This window comes from Leucopleurus acutus, assembly GCF_964270905.1.
Source record: "Leucopleurus acutus genome assembly, chromosome: 5".
Lineage (NCBI taxonomy): Eukaryota > Metazoa > Chordata > Mammalia > Artiodactyla > Delphinidae > Leucopleurus > Leucopleurus acutus.
This window is the reverse complement of record NC_139147.1, coordinates 2,585,228-2,600,632: the sequence shown is the minus strand read 5'-3', so window position 1 is coordinate 2,600,632 and position 15,405 is coordinate 2,585,228.

The window sequence follows — 15,405 nt, the reverse complement described above, 5'->3', positions numbered from 1 at the left end:
ACAAGACAAAGTGGACACGCTTCCTCCTCCTCTCCCAGGCCTGCTGGGGGCTTTCTGGTGCTGGGCTCTGCTGTCTCCGAGTGGACAGGCTTGCTGGGGAAACTGCAGGCTGGGAGCCGGCTCTTCCGGACGAGCAGTGGCCTGATGCCCCGACAGCTGGCCCCTGGCCGCACGTGCAGGCTGCCTTCCATCCGGGTGAGAGGTGTTCTCTGGACAACCCTGAGCCGGGTCAGCCAAGCAGAGAGCTGGTGTGTGTGTGTGTGTGTGTGTGTGTGTGTGTGTGTGTGTGTGTGTGTGTGTGTGTGTGTGTGTGTGGTGGTTCCCTGGGGACCCCACAGGCTCAGTCCACCGCCTTGGGCACCAGGGTGCTTGCTTGTTGCTGTGTCCTTGTGGAGACCACCTGCCTGCCCGCGTGCTTCCTTTCCGTCTGCCTCCTGGGCCATCCCAGGACTCAGGATTGGGGAGAACACGCAGGCGCGATGGGGAGAAAGTGACGCCCGTGCTCTGCACACCTGGGATCAGATCCATTCATGGACCTGCTTCCAAACACAGTGTTCGTACTGACACTCAGAACGTGACTCAGGGAGACATGGGCGCCGGACAACAGGGCAGAGGCGTGTTCTTCAGCTCCGACAGCCAGGGAGGGAGCTTCAAAAGCAGACAGGGCTGTCCTGATTCTAGAGGAGTCCAGGCCCTTGGCAGGGCCAGGCGGGATGAGGCGTCACTGTGGCCGTGCTGGGGTCCCTGACCCTCTTCGGGGAGGACTCACCCCAGCCCTCAGGGTTTTCCTGCCTCAGAAGCCCCCAGCCATCACTGTCCAGGGCAGTGGCCAGCAAGGACAGGCAGGATTGTCGCGGCTGCTCTGTGTCCCTCTGGGCTGCCCTCCTGTCCTCTAGGTCGGGCCCCTGAAGTATACTGTTTACAGGCGCTGACACAGGGCTCCAGTGGGGAACAAATGCTCAGGGGTTCAGTCTCCGCGGAGACGGCCCTATGCAGATGACCAAGGGGACTCAGGCTCTCGTCGGTCCCGGTCTTTGCTCTCAGAGCCCACCTCAGCCCCATGCGTCCCATCACCCAGGGATGGAAACCAGAGCCCGGGACAGGCCTTAAGGGGGCGTGCTAAGAGCTCACTCATCAAGATGGGCACTATTCCAAGGCAACACTTGTTTTTGAAACTGAAGCCTAGCTGATTTACACTGTTGTGTTAATTTCTGCTGCACGGCAAAGTGATGCAGTGATACATACATATAGATACACATTCTTTTTTAAATATATATTCTTTCCCATGACGGTTTATCATAAGCTACTGTGCTCTACAGTAGGCCCTTGTTGTTTGTTCATCCTATACATACTAGTTTGCCTCTGCTGACCCCTAACTCCCACTCCATCCCTCCCCCAACCCCCCCCTTAGCAACCACAAGTCTGTTCTCTATGCCTGTGAGTCTGTTTCTGTTCTGTAGATAGGTTCACTTGTGTCATATTTTAGATTCCACATATAAGTGATGTCATACGATATTTGTCTTTCTCTTTCTGACTTACTTCACTTAGTATGATAATCTCTAGTTGCATCCATGTTGCTGCAAACAGCATTATTTCGTTCTTTTTTATGGCTGAGTAATATTCCAGCGCATATATGGACCACATCTTCTTTATCCATTCTTCTGTCGATGGACGTTTAGCTTTTTTCCATGTCTTGGCTATTGTGAATAGTGCTGGTATGAACATTGGGGTGAACATTGGGGTGCATGTATCTTTTTGAATTATAGTTTGGTCTGGATATACGCCCAGGAGTGGGATTGCTGGATCATATGGTAGGTCTGTTTTTAGTTTTCTGAGGAACCTCCCTACAGTTTTCCATAGTGGCTGCACCAACTTACATTCCCCCCAACAGTGTAGGAGGGTTTAGGACAACACTTTTAAAAATCAAAATGTTCATGATGAACAAAACATTCAAACTTTTAAACAAAGGCAGGCTCCAGCCCTGGCCCAGGTCACCGGGGCCCCCAGCCGGTGCTGCCCCGGATTCCACAGGGACCAGCCCAGGTGTGCGAGCTGGCAGTCAGGGCTCTGAGACTGGGACGGGGAATCCCTGCCAGGAAGAGACTTGGCTTCCTGGGCTTCCTGCGGAGGGAAAACACCAGTCCAGGGATGCAGCGAGGAAATCCCTGCTCCCGGGGAATTTCCCAGAGTGTGGGCGGGTGAATGCAACCTCCACACAATGGGAACGCGGCCAGGGCGTGCCTGGAGCCCTCAGACCTCTCTCTCCAGGGGCTCCTGGACCCCCGAGACCATGGTTCCCACACACAGAGGAGAGGCTGAGTGGGTGACCACTGAACTGAGCAGGGCTTTCTAACGCGCTGCCCTGCGAGTAATTATTTATGGAGGTTGACCACTAGAAATCAGAACGTAAAAAACATTGGCGTCTGAAAGCATTTTATTAAAAGTTCTTACCAGTTGCCAATGCTACTGAGGGTAAATCTGAGGAAAAAGTGAAAGCTGCTTCCAGATTTCTCCAACTGGGAAAGGCCTGGGAAAGGCCTTTCCGACGGCCGTTGGCCGTGTCTTTATGGGGGCTGCGGGTGGGCTCCAGGCGTGGGCCTGGCAGGAAGCAGATTTGACCATCACACTGGGCCATTTGAGGAGCGTTTAATAAAGGGACAGTTTGCAAAAGTGTCCACAAGCCTTGGGAAGCAAGGCAGGGATGGGCAGGGTCCACCCCTGGAGCTGGGGGAGGGGAGGGGCAGGGCTGACCCTGTGGGCCTTTGCTGGCCACGGGTTCTGACTTGGGGGCCAGCAATACGATAACAGTGAGAAGGACCTCAGGGGCAGGGAGAGCCTGCCCACCCACCCTTCCACCAGTCAATCCTGCTGCCAAGTCCAGGGCTTCAGCCTGGGGCACCAGAGCAGGAAGAGCCACGACCTGGAGGCCGAGAGGCTCCCCACAACTTCCCCAGAGCCCACACGCTCCACTTGCTCTGGCCACACAGCCCCGACGGGCAGGAGCGGCCAGTCACTGAAGATCGTACCCACCCATACGCCACCAGGCGTCGTGCAAGGGGCCGGGGGTACAGAGACACCTAAAATGCACAGCCCTCCCGCCAGGAACGCATCCATTCTGCCGGGGGTGCGGACGCTGCCCAGTCTCCTCCCCTCTGCCAGGCACAAATCTCTCTTTTCTATGGGGCTGATCCCACTGAATAGAAAGACAGACACATACCCCACCCTCTAGCCACAGTGGTTGGTTCTGGGATGCTCACGTGACCCAAGTCACATCCTAAGAACTCCCTCTGGGACTTATCTGCAGAGTGATGGGAGAAAACTCAGCCTGTTCCCACCGGGGCTAATTCAGTGGGAAGCAAATGTGGGATTGCCAAAGGCCACCTCCACTCCGTGGGGAGAGAGTTGACACCCAGAGTGAAGTCAGCCGAAAGCAAGTAAAACCAACACATGAAGAGAGAGGCAGAGCCCTGAGGCCATCATTTGGGCTCCTGGGTCCAGCCATGCCTAAAGCCGTTCCCAGGTGATATAGTTCATGTAAGCTAATACATTTCCTTTTTTTTTTTTTGCGGTACGCAGGCCTCTCACTGCTGTGGCCTCTCCTGTTGCGGAGCACAGGCTCCGGACGTGCAGGCTCAGCGGCCATGGCTCACGGGCCCAGCCGCTCCGCGGCACGTGGGATCTTCCCGGACCGGGGCACGAACCCGTGTCCCCTGCATCGGCAGGCAGACTCTCAACCACTGCGCCACCAGGGAAGCCCTACATTTCCTTTTCACTTACATTCATTTGAATTGGGATTCTGCACCAAGAGAGTTCTACCTAAAACAGAGAGACCAGGAACACCAGGTTCACATACTAGACATTCAGGTAGGCATGTGCACAGGTACCGTGGAAACAAGGGAAAGGGCAGGGCTGGATCTTGAAGGACACATGCAGCTACCCGGGCAAAGGCCTGCAGAGCGTCCCAGCGAGGGAACTGCGTGAAATCAGAGAGGATGGGGGCAGGGGCTACGCACGATCCGAGATGTCCGTGAAGGGCCAGGTACGGGCAGGGAATGGCAGGTGTGGAGGCCGGGTGCTGCAGAGAAGTGAGGTGGGCAGTCTGTGGATGGTACCACCTCTTTCCATCCTGGATCATGAGGTGACTAAATATACTCACAGCAACCAGATGAAATTTGCAAATAAATTGTTGACCTGCATTTTCTTCCAGCAGCGTGACTGAATTCCTGGACCATAGCATCTCTTCCTAAAACCCCAGTATTCCTCCCGTTCAGTCCTGCCCAGCAGGCACGACACTTCCTCACCCAGCCCCCCCAGTTTAACCACAAATGGATCTCTCCTCCCCTCTCCTTCTACCTCTCTGTCTCCCCTCCACCACCTTGAATCAGGGGGCCCATTAAATGTCTTTGGGCAGCACCCTCAGACTCCAGGCTGGCTTCACAGGTGTGGCCCACACAGGTGCACAGGCCCCTCACCTGGGGCAGCACTGCTGTTGCTGCCTTGACTGTCCTGGTCGTTTTGGACAACGGCTGCCTCGTTTTCCCTCTGTACTGGGCCTCACGAGTAGTGTCGCCGGCTGACTCCCCCCTCCCCCGACCCTCCACCCCCGCAGTGCCACCTTGCATCTCAAGCCAGACCTCGCCTAGGGAGCCCGAGCGTACGGAATGTGGACTCCAGGCCTGAGCCACCACCCTGCCCTGGGTCCAGGGGTTGGTTCACACCCAGGGACACCCAGGGACAGGGGAAGGCCTTGCCTCAGAGCCCCGGGAAGGCTGAGAGGGGCTCCTGGTGCCCAGAGTCAAGCCAGGAGCTTGTCATGGCCCTCAGTTTAGGGTGGACGTGGTGACAGAGTGGGCCTCGCCTGGACAAGCCAGTTGGACGTTCTTGACCCAAGGTCACGAGCAGAGTGCAGTCAGAGTGAGGAAGGAAGTTTCTCAAGGGCTCTAGTGCCTGCGTGAATCACCCCGAAAGCACTTGTCCCAGGCGCCTCCCTGCCAACCCCAATCCATCCCCACCTGGGTTAGGCCTCAGGCGAGAAGGCGGGAGGGAGGGAGCTCCTGCAGGAACTGGTCGGGAGGCTTCCAGACCTCCTGAGTGGGTTGGCTTGGGGCCTTCGCTGAGCTGGGGCCGAGGGGAAGGGGGGCATCTCCACCACAGCAGCCCCAGGGGGCTGAGGCCACTCTTCCAGGCCCCAAGACAGAGACCCAGGGAGGGGCCTCCCAGCGGGCAGTGCCTCAGGGACCAAGGGGCCACCGCCTCTGACTTCTAGAAGGATCTTGTCCAGGGGACTCCGAGTCTACCCCCAAATAAGCGCAGAGGGTGTCACCTAAGTTTCAAAGTCAAGGACGAAACGCCCCCGAAGGGGACCCATGTTTATGCAATACTTAGAGTAACACGTGTGCAGAAAAGCAGGCGAGCTCACACCCGGCAAGTGACTCAGCTCTGCGCCGAGGCCCAGGCCGGCTCCACAGGACACAGAGGCGTGCGCGGGTGGCCGAAACCCCAGCTGCCATGTCGAGGGGGAGATCCTCAGAGCCCCACACTGGACGGAGCTGGCCCTCCGCACCGGGCGCCCTGCTCGCCGCCAGCGCCAGCGCAGGCCCTCCCACCAGGGCCTTCTTCGAGGCAGGTCTTTATAGTAATATTTGACAACAAACTAAGGCCCCAGGGAACCCTTTGCAGTAAATTCCACTTCCTTCCGCCTGGTGCACAGGGTCCCAGTGGACCAGGAGAGGGAAAACCCACTTTGTGTTTTCTGGAGCAAAGGTGGTGCTGGCCTCAGCGGCCACGTGTGACACAGACCTTCGCCTGGCTCGGCCTCCAGCCCCTCCAAGACACCTTGCACTCTTGTGACCATGTTGCATTTTCCCCATGACAACAGAGGTCTCAGACTCAGGAACACGCACCTGCGAGCACACGTGGACACACGCACACACGCACACTGACACACGCACACACACAGGCAGGCAGCTTTCTGTACACGGAGCCTTCCTTCGTCTCGGGCAAGCACAGCCCTACCTGGCCGGGGGCTGGCATGGGTGACATCAGCAGCTCGGGGTCTCACGAGCTGTCCTGACCATGGGGCGGGGGGGGGGGGGGAGGGCGGGACACCTGGTCCAGCAGCAGAGGGTCCCCGGGGCGCTGAGGATTCTGGGCTGTGGTAGCCAGGCAGCCCCACGCCAGCCCACGGGATGCTTCTCCTCTGACAGTCACCCCTCCCCCAAGGTCGCCTCTCACCCCGCGGTCACGCTGGCCAACACGAGATGCCCTTCTCCTGCCAGGACCTCGCCCACCCAGCCCGCATGGCCAACAGCACTGTCCCTGGACTCCCGGGCACCTGACCTGGAGTCACACCGGCCACAGCAGCTGATGAGCTGGCCTCTGTCTGAGTCACTGACCCTCCCAAACCTCAGCTTCCTCCTCGGCAGCACGGGGTCCAAGCATTTGCTTTCGAGCCTGTTTTGGTGACCAAGGCAGAACAAGTGCAGCATGGTTTCTGTGCCTGCGTGCGCCCAGGTCCGTGCGCGTGAGAGCCACGGTGTGCAAACGCGCACCTACAGAGCGGCCCGCTCGGGTCAGATCCTACAGGGCCTCTGCCACCCCATCCTGTGCCCCGGCCTTCCAGAAAAGGCGGTCGGGCACGGGCCTCCCACTCAAGGTGAAGCGGGAGGATCCGGGGGGGCCAGGAGAAGTGGTGAGCCCCGGGGGCGCAGGCACAGCCCAGAGCTCTCTCTTCCGCTTTCTGCAGCCGAGCCCTGGGACACGAGTGGCTATGAGGGTGAGCGACCGTGAGTGGCCGCCGGCACAGCAGCCCTGCACGGGGTCCTGCGCCCTGCTCGCCGCGGGGCTGCAGAGACCGCTGAGAGTCCCCAGCACCGGGCTTGTCACCCGCAGGCGGGGACGCCGGCGCCACCACTGAGGATCCCGGCTGTGGTGGCCCGGCTTCGGCCCCTCCTCTGGCCTCAGTTTCCTGCCGGCTCCCCGCAGCCCTTTCTGGGGGCCTCTCCTGCTGTCCCCTGGCCTGTGGACACGGGTCCACGCCCCTGCCACCTCTGCAGAGGTGTCTCCAGCCGTCCTGATCTCGGGGAAGACTCTCCTTATGGAGGGATCGCTGTGTCCCTGAGAGCAGACAGAGCCCCTGAGGCAGCAGGGCCACAATGCCGCGTCACACTTCTGCACCTCTGCCCAAGTCCCACCCCCTGTGAACTGTGGGAACAGGAGTGGGATGTAACCCTGCCCGCCCCCGGGCAGCACTGCTACCCCGCAGGCCTTCACTTGCTGCTCTGGAGGGGCCCTACCCCAAAGGGGGAGCCTGGAAGCCGAGGGCAGTGGAGGCGGGTGATTAGAGGGTGCTGCCCCGACAGTTTCCCCGCATGTCCGGGGTCCCGCCTGCAAGTGGGCAGGGGGCCCAGTGCTCTTCCCTGGGGTTCCCTGAGGTTCTAGAACCAGGACCAGCCCAGCGCCCGCTGCCCGCCTCGCCACCTTGTGACTTTGCGTCCTGCACTGGCTCGGCCGCCTGGGGCTGCCCACTTCCCACTGTGCTTTCATTTCCCTTTTTCCCACCAGCCCCACGCCCAGGACCGGCCCGCATCCAGGGCAGCAGCAGATCCAGGCTTGGGGGGCGGGTCTCAGAGTGGGCTTGGGGCACCCAGGGGCAGGGGGAGTTTGGGGACTCGGCGTCTTTCTTAAATTCATGGAGGGAGAGGCACCAGCTGCCCCAGAGGGGACAGGACTCAGGGCCGTCGTCGGGGCCCACAAGTCTGGCTGTAGACGGCAGCCCTGGAGCGAGGCTAGGGAGACAGCAGGGTGCATGCCTCCCGCCCGCGGCGTCCCTCCCTCAGCCTCACCACCGGGAGGCCGCCCTGCCCTTGCCATCCCCAGGCCACCCCAACACGTCTGCTGGGGTCCCCACCGGCCCGAGCAGACCAAGACGTGCACCCCCAGCAACCCGGGCGCCCGTGCCGAGAGGCGGGGTGAGGCTCTGCAGCCAGGACAGGCGGGACGCGTGCCGGGGGAGCCCCTCTGCAGCCCTGCTCTAGCCACTGGCCGCGGTGCCGCGGCAGGGCAGACCCTGTGCCAGGCTCTTCCATCTCCGGGCCGGCCGGCACTCCCCACCCAGTGGCCCTTGCTCGGCCCTCGCCTGCCCTGGCCCGCCTGCTGGCGGCTCCCTCGGGCCCCGAGCCCTGGGCCCTGGAAGCAAGCCTGCCCGAGTTGCCCCGCAAGCTCGGGGGGAGCCATTTTCCTGATAAAACCGGGCCTCGCAGGCAGCCGGCTCTGTTCACCCAGCAGCAACTCAGGGAGGGGACGGTGTCGTTTGGTCCAGGAGGAAGGGGCGCCCTGTGTCCCGTGCTCGGGTCCGGGCTTCGGATCCACAGCCCGGGCACACGTGACCCCCTCCCACAGGAAAGCACGTGGCAGTGCCGGGCTGGCATCTCACTCCCCCTCCCGAGATGCAGGCTGAGAGAAGCCAGCGCTCCCGGGAGGAGGGCAGGAGGTCAGCAGGGAAGGGGCGGCTGGGTTCTGTCCCCTCTGTCTTCCCGTCCGCCTTTGCCCGCCCCAGTAGGACAGCGTGTCCATCTACAGATGCCCCTGCTCGTGACACAGTGTGTGTGTCAACCAAAAACACCAGCCTTTGGTAGGAGGAGGGGTCATTTCCTTGGGAAAATGCTTCTCCATCACATGCCTCTCTGACCCTGCGGCCCTGGGCAGGGTGGCCGTGGTGGGCAGTGCCTCCCCGACCTCTGGCCGGCCCCCAAAGCTCCCTGCACCTCTGCGGCAGGGCTGGCTGGGAGCCACGGGCTCTTTGAATTCCCGGTGGCCAACGGCACGCCGTACCCATGAGAGGTGATAATCACCGCCTGACTCAGACAGGCGAAGACTATGGGGCTGCCATGCCTATTTCAGGGAAGTTAATTATACCCCACGTGGAGAGGAGACTCACCCATTAAATGTCTTCAATGCACCGGCCCGGAATCCACCGCACAGCCTGCCTGCAGCTCTGGGCGCGGGACAGGGCGGACAGAGCCGCCGGGGGCCCCAGGCGTGGGGCAGGGGTTCCAGCGTGGTGGCCAGCAGGGCTCCAGACCCTTCCAGCTGGGCCCTTACCCCGCCACCCATCTACCACTGATGTGGAGAGCTTCGACCGTGGCCCAGAGAGTCCCCCTGGGAATCGGAGTCTTTGGGCCAGCTCACTGCTGGGGAGCCGTGGGCGGGACAGACTAGAGAACCTGGCTGGCCCCGTGTGCCCGGGGGGGCTCCTCACCCCCGAGGCTGAGGGTGACCCACGCACAGGGGAGGCGGCCCCTTTGCCCGTCTGGACAGCCCCCCATCCCCCTCTTTTTCCCACTTGTTCTTCAGGGTCTTCTGATTGTCCAGTGAGAGGAGATGGACAGCAGGGCCCTCCGAGGACCAGGCTGGGAGCCAGGCTCAGCTGGCCCCGGGCTCCACCGCCAGCCCCACGCCTAAGGTCCCACCTTCCCCGCCCACAGGAGGGGAGAGTTGGCGGTGCCCGCGAAGGTCAGGGAGAAGCTCCACGGTGATAAGCAGCAGCAGCTCACATCACCCGGAGTGCCTGTGCCGCAGCATCTGTGCCTGTCCTTCCTGCTCCCCGGGCCGCAGCATCCGTGCCTGTCCTCCCTGCTCCCCGGGCAGCCAGGGCACAGGGAAGAAGGGGCCGGAGGGCTACAGCCCAGCTTAGCTGGGGAGTCGGCGCCTGCACCCACTGCAGGCCTGCGCAGGTCAAGTCCAACAGGTGGAACCGAGCTTGGAGCTCGTGGAAAGATAGATCCACTGGCCCCAGCTAAGTCTTTATCTCCGCCTCCAGCAGTGAAGCCTCGTGTTCGCAAGTGGTGGCCGATCTTTTGTCGCTATTGTTGCCATTACCATAGAAGAAATCTTACAAGAACACTGTTGTACAAAACATGATAAAAGTGGTGTTGTGGCTGTGTGTCCACAGTCTGACCAACGGGAGGCGGACCAAGGGAACGTTCGCCACACCCCTCCCCACGTGGAGGCAGACGGTGTGATTAAAATGCAGTCGCGGCAGGCTTCCCTGGTGGCGCAGTGGTTGAGAGTCCGCCTGCCGATGCAGGGGACACGGGTTCGTGTCCCGGTCCGGGAGGATCCCACATGCCGCAGAGTGGCTGGGCCCGTGAGCCGTGGCCGCTGAGCCTGCGCGTCCGGAGCCTGTGCTCCGCAACGGGAGAGGCCACAGCAGTGAGAGGCCCATGTACCGCAAAAAGAAAAAAAAAAAAATGCAGTCGCGGGGCTTCCCTACTGGTGCAGTGGTTCAGAATCCGCCTGCCAATGCAGGGGACACGGGTTTGAGCCCTGGTCCGGGAAGATCCCACATGCCACGGAGCAACTAAGCCCATGCACCACAACTACTGAGCCTGTGCTCTAGAGCTCCCGAGCCACAACTACTGAAGTCTGCGTGCCCAGAGCCCATGCTCTGCAACAAGAGAAGCCGCTGCAATGAGAAGCCCGTGCACTGTAACGAAGAGTAGCCCCCGCTCGCTTCAACTAGAGAAACTCCACGTATAGCAACGAAGACGCAACGCAGCCAAAAATAAATTAATTAATTAAGTAAATTAAAAAATATATATATATAAAAAAATGCAGTCGATGCAGAAGCCGTCTGAAGAGGTCATGACAAGGAGCAAAGAAGAGAGGACAGACTGGAGCGAACAGTGGGTGGCAGGCAGGCACACCCGAGTCACTAGTTACAGTATATGTTAAATGAGCCAAACACAATGATTAAAAAGCAGAGACGCTCAGGCTAGATAAAAATCCAGGACCCAACTACATGCTGTCTACAGGAAACCCACTTCAAAAGTGGGCTAAAAGTGTAAAAATGGTCAAAGACGTACCATGCAACCACAAACCCAAGAAAGCTAGAATCTCCACATGGAAGTGGACCTCAGAACAAGGAAGATTAACAAGAGAATGAGGGACAGCTCATAATGACAAAAGGGTCAGTTCATCAAGACACAACAATCCTGAAAATGCAGGTACCGGGTAAGAGAGAGCTTCACAACACATTACTGTAAAACTGAACGAACAGAAGAAAGAGACACATCCACACTCTAACCCACGTGATCTCAACACTCCTCGCTTAGTGTGAATAGAAGAGACAGAAAATCAGTAGAACGGAGGAGAATTCAACAGCAGCATCTCCCACCTTGACCCAACTGACGTTTATGATACACTCCACCCAACAAGAGCAGGGCTCACGCCCTTCTCAAGGGCACCTGGAGCATTCACCAAGGTAAACCACACTCTGGGCCACAAAACAAGTCTGGATGAAATGGAAGGCGTTGCTGAAGGGCTTACAGACAATAAAAGGACACTAACTTAACCCGACTTAAAGGAAGAGAAACAAAGCCAACAACTCATTTGAAATGGACAAAGCCTTGAGAGACATAAACTCCCAAAGCTCACTCAGAGACGAAATAGAAAACCTGACTAGTTCTCAACCTATAAATGAAATTGAACTTGTAATTTAAAACTTTCCCACAATGCAACGCCACCCCCAAATGCCTTCACCGATGAATTCCAGCAAACACTTAAGGAAGAAATAATGCCAATTCTACACAAATAAATAGATGGGATACAGTTTACAGAACCTGACAAGCTGACTCTAAAATTTATACGGAAATGCAAAGGACCTAGAAAAGCAAAAGTAATTTAGAGAAAGAAGAACAAAATTAGAAGACTTACATTACCTAATTTTATCAAGACTCAAGCTGTAATAATAAAAATAATCAAGGCAGCATGGTATTGCCATCTGATATACATGTAGATCAATGGAACAGAGTCCAGAAGTAGGTCCTTAAATTTATGACAAATGTGACCAATTAATTCAATGGGGCAAAGGAGAGTCTTTTCAATAAATGGTGCTGGAAAAATTGGATATCCATAGAGAAAAAATACACTTCGACTGCCATCCCACAACATAGGCAAAAATCATCTCAAAGTGGATTGTAGATGTGGACAGAAAAGTTGAAAGTATAAAACGTCTAGAAGGGAGCGAGGGCATCTTCTTAACTTTGGGGTAGACAGAGCTTTCTTAGGACACAAAAAGCACTGACCATAAAAGATAACATGATAAGTCAGACTTCATAAAAATTAAAACCTTCCACTCGACTCTTCAAATGAAAGGCAAGCCACAGATGGGAGAAATATTCTCTGAGTGTGTGTGTACATACATATATATATGCATATGTGTAGATACACATATATATGTGTGTTCGTATGTATATGTACATAGGCACATATACATCTATACACACATGTGACAAAAACTTATATGCAGAATATATAAACAACTCCCACAACTTAATGAGAAGAATTCAAACAACCCACTTAAAAATTGGCAGACTTTAAACTTGAAAAATAGAACAGCCGATAAGCACATAAAAAGTTGTTAAACATCACCAGTCATCAGGAAAATGCAAAATGAAATCAGAACAGCCGACCTATTAGAATGGCTAAAGTTGTAAAGATTGATGGTACCAAGTGCTGGCAAGGACGCAGGGCAGCCACATATTACGGGTGGGAATGTGAACTGGTGCAGTCACTTTGGGTGACTGTCCGACTGCTTCTTATACAGCTAATAGCTATCACACGATACATACAGCCATCGCTTCTACCTGTTACCCAAGAGAAACAAAACCTCTCCCCACAAAGACTCACCCACACACATTCATTATTTGCAGCACCATTTGTAATAGCCCCAGACTGGGAACAACCCGAGTGTCCAGCGACTGGTGAGTGGATACACACACTCTCCTCTGGCCCATCCACACCGTGGAACTCTACCTGGCAGTGAAAGGGCTGAACTAGTGATGCCCACGACACCTGGACGGGTCTGCAGGTAATTCTGTCAACTGAAAACAGCCAAATGGAGAACACACACCGTATGACCCACTCGTGGGAAATTCTAGGAAATGCAGACTAACCCACAGAGATGAGAGCTGGACCCGGGAGTGGGTCCGGGGGCCCTCCAGGTGATGAAAACGTGTGTACTGATTTTGGTGGCCGTCACACCGTCTGTGCCTTGTGGAAGCTCGTTGACTACACGACAGGTGCGTATCACTGTGTGTCCGTCACAGCTGACTGGCTCTGGGGGCACCTTGTTTCTGGGGGTTTGCAGCCCCTGCTCTCCTCACCGTCTTCAAACCTCAATCCAGTGGCACCTGGAGCCCCGGGCTTCTCACATAACCCTTTGCTGCCGGAGGTGGACACACTCGATGAAGGAGGAAAGATACCTTCCCCCCCCGATTGAACCCCCAACCCCCCAAACCTGCTGGGGAAGTGCGGCTGGCCTGGAGCTCGTGGGCCTCATCCCAGCACACGGCTCCTCAAAGACAGCGGGGGGAGCGCTGTCCCCGGAGCCTCCTGAGTGATGTGTCTAGTCTTTACAGAAATCACCTTCAAATAAATGAAATGATGATAATTAAAGAGTGAGTCAGACCGAGGCCCAGGAGCTCCCCTGAGGGGAGAGATTGAACATGCTCACTCTTTTTCTCCCCACCCCTCCCCCATTCCACCTCTCCCCCTTCCCACCTCTCCCCCTTCCCACCTCTCCCCCTCCCCCTCCACTGCCCTCCCAGCCTCACAGTAATCAGCTCAGAGTCCAGGCCCCTCTGGTTTCCGCCCTCTCCTCTCACGGTGGACAGTAGCCCACAGAGCCAGACCTGGAAAACCTCAGGTGGGCCCGCTAAGACATCTCCACCCTGGATACCCTCTTCAGGATACCCTGTCAAGGTCAAAGGTCGTGCCACAGGCTGGCGGTGCCCATCCCCCGGCCCCCACCCCACCCCCATGTGCATCTGGAACTCCCCGCTGTTATTCTGGAAGGAAAATTCATGGGCCAACACTTTTCCTTCCACCCCCAAGCTAGCCAGTTCCTCTTAGGTCAGGTTCAGTCCCCACCTCGGAGGGAGATGAGCCCCGGCTCCCCAGCCAGGAACTTCCCTCACTCTCCGAACCCTCCGACCCCGCCGTCCCTACCGTCCATGCCCCATCCTCCCCCACAGAAGCTGCTCTCACTCCGAGGTGCCCAGAAAGGCTTCCTCCCAAAGCAGGGCAGGCTCTGGTACACACCGTCCCGTGGCCCGGCCGGGAGGGCGCTCCCAGCTCTGGGCAGCAAGTCACACCGACCACGGCACCTGGCGCCTTCAGGGCGAGGCCTCCTACCTCTGCGGGAGGATTCAGTATTTTCAACACCAGTGTGGGGATGAAAGGGGGCCAACCCTGGGCTCCCCGGCCCCCTGGCCCTTCCTCCCTGGTGGACACATGCCCTCTGGCTGCGGCGACCCTGCAGGGACCCTGCGGGGCACTGCTGGGCGCTCCCGGTGTGCCTGGAGCTGTGCTAAGTGGTTCCCGGGGTGTGTAGTGGTCACACCCCCCTAAGGGGCATCACGAGGCGCGATGCCCTGAACACAAGAGAGACGACTAGAGCTGCCCACACACAGATGTGCAGTCGTGTGCTAAGGGACGTGCCAGAGACTGGCTCTGCCCCGCCGCACCCCACGCCCCATGCCCCACCAGGAACGCACCCATCCACAGCGTCAGCTCCTCGCAAAACACCCGAGAAGGTGGGGTCGTCCAAGGGGCAGAAATGCTGGGAGAGCAAGACGCGGTGGCGGGGCCTTGAGAAGACCCTTCATGTACCGCGAGCCTCGCCGAATCCCACGGCCACTGGCCTCCTGTTCTGGGGGACGGGAAAGTATTCGTGAGCAGATCTGTAAGCCCAGGACAGAGTTCCGACATCCCGTGGGTCTATGTGAGGCTCCCTGCGCCGGGCTCATCTCCAACCTGGGAATTCTAGCAAGTGTTACATAACGAGAACAGTAACACCACCACCACCAATAATAAGAATGGCCACACCATGCGTTCGGAGACAGCAAGCCAGCTCGAGAACAGGGGCTCACTCGGCTGCTGGCTCTTTGCCGAGGGGCCACGCAAGCCCGCCTGTGCTCGGGCCCGTGGGAGTGGGAGTCGGATGAGATATGAGGTCCCCACCAGGAGCTGAGCGTCCGGTTGGGAGCCAAGACACAGGCATGTCAAGTTATTAACACGGCGCAGACACGAGAGCCAAATACGTCAATACGTCCAGACGCATTTTGCTTGAGTTCTTCCTGGTTTATAAGACTCTCCGTCCCAAACAGTAAACTGGATTTTCTGGATTTCCCTTTAGTCTTCTCGACAGCAAGCCACAGGGCCTGAGTTCAGTGGCCGAGCCGGCCCCCTCCTAGGTGGGGGGACAGAGGTGCCAGGGCGCAGAGCCAGCTCCGTGGGCCACGCCCCAGGGAGGCCCGAGCAGGGGTGTCCCCTTGGGGTCGCTGAGCTCTCCTGGGGGCACGTCTGACCCGCCCTCCTGCCGGAAGCCGGCCTCACGGCTCA